Source organism: Schistocerca piceifrons, unplaced genomic scaffold (genome assembly GCF_021461385.2).
Source record: "Schistocerca piceifrons isolate TAMUIC-IGC-003096 unplaced genomic scaffold, iqSchPice1.1 HiC_scaffold_338, whole genome shotgun sequence".
Taxonomy (NCBI): Eukaryota; Metazoa; Arthropoda; class Insecta; order Orthoptera; family Acrididae; genus Schistocerca; species Schistocerca piceifrons.
In genome coordinates, this window is record NW_025728557.1 from 100,001 (window position 1) to 105,000 (window position 5,000).

At 53.6% G+C, this 5,000-nt stretch overlaps 1 non-coding gene across 1 annotated transcript in view; it reads left to right on the forward strand.

Moving 5' to 3' along the window:
* The first annotated feature begins 4,149 nt into the window (after positions 1 to 4,149).
* The window catches only part of LOC124745870, a 1,909-nt gene continuing 1,058 nt past the window's right edge, over positions 4,150 to 5,000 (forward strand). The window contains exon 1 of the ribosomal RNA XR_007011193.1: positions 4,150 to 5,000. This exon is cut by the window's right edge and continues 1,058 nt beyond it. This is a non-coding gene — a ribosomal RNA (small subunit ribosomal RNA).

A 5,000-nucleotide genomic window follows, 5' to 3' on the forward strand; every position in this document is an offset into this window, starting at 1 on the left:
CCATGCCGGCAAAACAGTATCGCCATCTATGAAAATAGGGCGACACCACATGCAATACCGCCATCTATGCGCATCTGACAACACTACGTCCGCACCACAAAACATACCGCCATCTGTAGGTCTCCCGCAACATGACCTCCTCCAACGACGATACCGCCATCTATGCGACGCCAAGCCGATTAAGACAGCGATGGCGCCACAGTGCCCGCCTTTCGACGCCACCCACAAAGCCTGCAGCCTCTGTCGACCATAGCACCCAATCTCCAGTGGCTCTGCTGCACGAAGCCGTGGACCGGCAATGACTCCACCCGCACCCGTTCGTGCACCACCCCAACCGCCAAACGCGCACCTCCAGCGGATGAACGGCGGACGTTTCCCGCACTCGTAAAGTGCAATCCACCCCTATAACGTGCGTTTCATGAAGAGTTATTGCCAATATGCGACATTCCCGCTGTCCCTATACATGAGCCGCGACCTGTACCACTTACGAGCGAGAGACGCGATCGCGTTGCTCACTGTACGGCGTCCGATACCGAGCCATCAGCATGTCGGTCCCCATGCGCGTTGCACTCGCACTCGCAGTCGCAAAAACGTGGGGCAAATATATTACGCGGAAGAGTTATAACAGACCGAGCCCCACTGCATGAGGGGAGTCTTTGTCACTAATGTACACAGATGGAACATTTTGGACTGGAACCAGATTACCCGTACACACGGCGCTGATTAGTAATCAATGCAGAGCCATCAAACTACAGAATATATATACAACTGTCCGTATACATGCTGAAAGAGTCTGCCCACAATGGGAACCACACGTCAGCCAGCCACTCTGATCACGCACCACTCTCTGCTTCTAACGGGCGCACATACAATATGTAAGCACCAGCATGGAACAACATCCAGTGCATCCTCTCCGCCACATTACACAATCCACACTATCACAACCAGACCAGGAGGTCCATGCGGAAAATACAATATCCCACCCTTTCGACATCCACCATTGCGCAGATCAGGCACCAACACCCACACATGTCCTATACAACGGTGCACCCAACATCACAATAGTACCTCCTGTCACAGCGCACAAACAATGACATGAGTCAAAGACACAGGTCTGACACAAGCATAGAATTGGAGCGCCGCCTCTAATAAGCCAAAGGTGCATCCTGACGTGACAAATCTGATCATGTCACAAGCATTCACTTACTATAATCACTATCAACGAACCTGCCGCCCCCGCCCCCCCCTACACCTTTCCTTACAACAACGTGTAACCTAACCTAACCTAACCTATGTTGTACCTTAACCTAACCTATGTTGTACCTTAACCTAACCTATGTTGTACCTTAACCTAACCTATGTTGTACCTTAACCTAACCTATGTTGTACCTTAACCTAACCTATGTTGTACCTTAACCTAACCTATGTTGTGCCTTAACCTAACCTATGTTGTGCCTTAACCTAACCTATGTTGTGCCTTAACCTAACCTATGTTGTGCCTTAACCTAACCTATGTTGTGCCTTAACCTAACCTATGTTGTGCCTTAACCTAACCTATGTTGTGCCTTAACCTAACCTATGTTGTGCCTTAACCTAACCTATGTTGTGCCTTAACCTAACCCATGTTGTGCCTTAACCTAACCCATGTTGTGCCTTAACCTAACCCATGTTGTGCCTTAACCTAACCCATGTTGTGCCTTAACCTAACCCATGTTGTGCCTTAACCTAACCCATGTTGTGCCTTAACCTAACCCATGTTGTGCCTTAACCTAACCCATGTTGTGCCTTAACCTAACCCATGTTGTGCCTTAACCTAACCCATGTTGTGCCTTAACCTAACCCATGTTGTGCCTTAACCTAACCCATGTTGTGCCTTAACCTAACCCATGTTGTGCCTTAACCTAACCCATGTTGTGCCTTAACCTAACCTATGTTGTGCCTTAACCTAACCTATGTTGTGCCTTAACCTAACCTATGTTGTGCCTTAACCTAACCCATGTTGTGCCTTAACCTAACCCATGTTGTGCCTTAACCTAACCCATGTTGTGCCTTAACCTAACCCATGTTGTGCCTTAACCTAACCCATGTTGTGCCTTAACCTAACCCATGTTGTGCCTTAACCTAACCCATGTTGTGCCTTAACCTAACCCATGTTGTGCCTTAACCTAACCCATGTTGTGCCTTAACCTAACCCATGTTGTGCCTTAACCTAACCCATGTTGTGCCTTAACCTAACCCATGTTGTGCCTTAACCTAACCCATGTTGTGCCTTAACCTAACCCATGTCGTGCCTTAACCTAACCCACGTCGTGCCTTAACCTAACCCACGTCGTCGCCTAACGTAACCCACGTTGTCGCCTAAACCTGCTCTGTAATTGTTATACGACTCGTTCAATTAGTGTAGTGTTGCCCACCCGCAACCCTCGCAATATAGTTCGCTACTCGCACTCCCCGCTCCCCTGTGTATCGCTTCATGTTAAACACCTTGCAAGTCTTGCTCACTTTCCACATGCTCCTGCTGTACACTGTAATGTGGATGGCAGCAGGACGTACATGCCGCCCCTCCCCACGTCCCCACCTTGCCCCCTGCCTTCGCAAGCTGGTTGGTGAGAACTTTGCATGTTCAATGCCCTCCGCATGCGACGTACTCAGGCTACGTTGTGGTGCGGCCTGTGTCAACTGTCCGCTAATGTCGTACGCGTAAACCACAATCTGTACTGCACATTCGTCCTTATGTACTGAATGATACATCGTGGCACATGTGTGACCGTACAACGACTGCGCCCAAAAACGGCGGACCATACAGTGCAAATATTGTGCACGCAGCTACGTGTCGTCTCCCTATGAGAGCTGGATTGCAGTGTGGTACGCCATAGAGACGTGTGGGAGGAACGGACGCCGTGGATGGCGATCAGCATGAGCTGTCTGTTGATGTATTCGGACCTAGTCGTCTCTCCTCACACACCGTGATGGCATGGTGCACCGCGTTCCATATCTGCGACATGCTACAGAGGCCGGTTGACAGTCGTTCGAGCAATGGACATCGCATACGTACGGGGGCCACCTTCCACGTATTGTCTAGGCGTGCACATTTTGTTGCGTGTATGTGGGCAGACGTAGTGTGGCGTGACACCTGACACAGGCATGCAATAATCGTGGAAGTTGCAAATGGCGATGGACGCCTGCGTTTTCTGGTGAAGTTACGCAAATGAACAAATGGTAACCTGTTGTGGTGCGGTTGTTCTCGCTAGGGGTGAATCGGTGATGGCGACGATAGGTTGAGGTACTAACCGGTTGTTCCAGCGATACCCACCATGCCGACGAAACTGAACGGCATCTGGGTGTGAAGCGATACGCGGCGGTGGCTGGGTGGGACCGTCCCCGGCCGGTGAGGGGGCGCCTCCCGGCGTGCTGGCCGCGCGGTGCGTGGGCGCACGCGCTACAGCCGGCTGGTGGGGGCGGCCAGTGGCAGGCGCGCCGGCCGACGGACGCGGCAGGCGTCGCAGCTGCGCGCCGGCGCACCCTGCGCGCGGCGCCGTGCGGCCAAAGTAGGTCCTCGCGGGCCCGGTGCGAAGCGCGGTGGACATCTTCAGTGTGCTGGTCCGATTGAGGACTGTGTGCGTTGAGGATGCGCTGCCGCCCGGCGCTCGGCGCCGCGACGCCGTCTGCTGCTCGGTCGCCCCAGCGGTTCTCGCTGGTGGTTTGTATCGCAGCTGTGCGGATGTGTTGGCGCGTGCGCTGTGCTGGGAGAGTTCGCTTCGGCACCCAAGTGGGGCTTTTGTCCTTCTGTGGCGCTGGCGTTGGAGCTGCCGGTCACCGTAGGTGGCGCGTGTTGTCTCCCGCCGGCAATGCCACGACAGCACGCTCCCGGGCCTCTGTCGGCAGCGGCAAGCTCAGTTGGGAGCACGGGTGGTCGCACCGAAAGCGTCTACTCGCCTAACTCCGGGCGATTGCGCCTCTCTCGAACCCGACCAAGTACTTGGGACGGCGCTGCGCGCCGCCGGGACCTGAGAGGGTTTCGAGGTGTATTGTGCAGGGGAGCTCAGCCTCCTCCTGTTTGCAGAATGATTGAGCGGACGCTTGCGTGTTCGCGCGGGCCCCCGGGACACACTCCCGGGCGGCCGGCTGCTCAGCTCTAGTTGACGCAGCTCCCTGGTTGATCCTGCCAGTAGTCATATGCTTGTCTCAAAGATTAAGCCATGCATGTCTCAGTACAAGCCGCATTAAGGTGAAACCGCGAATGGCTCATTAAATCAGTTATGGTTCCTTAGATCGTACCCACGTTACTTGGATAACTGTGGTAATTCTAGAGCTAATACATGCAAACAGAGTCCCGACCAGAGATGGAAGGGACGCTTTTATTAGATCAAAACCAATCGGTCGGCTCGTCCGGTCCGTTTGCCTTGGTGACTCTGAATAACTTTGGGCTGATCGCACGGTCCTCGTACCGGCGACGCATCTTTCAAATGTCTGCCTTATCAACTGTCGATGGTAGGTTCTGCGCCTACCATGGTTGTAACGGGTAACGGGGAATCAGGGTTCGATTCCGGAGAGGGAGCCTGAGAAACGGCTACCACATCCAAGGAAGGCAGCAGGCGCGCAAATTACCCACTCCCGGCACGGGGAGGTAGTGACGAAAAATAACGATACGGGACTCATCCGAGGCCCCGTAATCGGAATGAGTACACTTTAAATCCTTTAACGAGTATCTATTGGAGGGCAAGTCTGGTGCCAGCAGCCGCGGTAATTCCAGCTCCAATAGCGTATATTAAAGTTGTTGCGGTTAAAAAGCTCGTAGTTGGATTTGTGTCCCACGCTGTTGGTTCACCGCCCGTCGGTGTTTAACTGGCATGTATCGTGGGACGTCCTGCCGGTGGGGCGAGCCGAAGGCGTGCGACCGCCCCGTGCGTGCTCGTGCGTCCCGAGGCGGACCCCGTTGAAATCCTACCAGGGTGCTCTTTATTGAGTGTCTCGGTGGGCCGGCACGTTTACTTTGAACA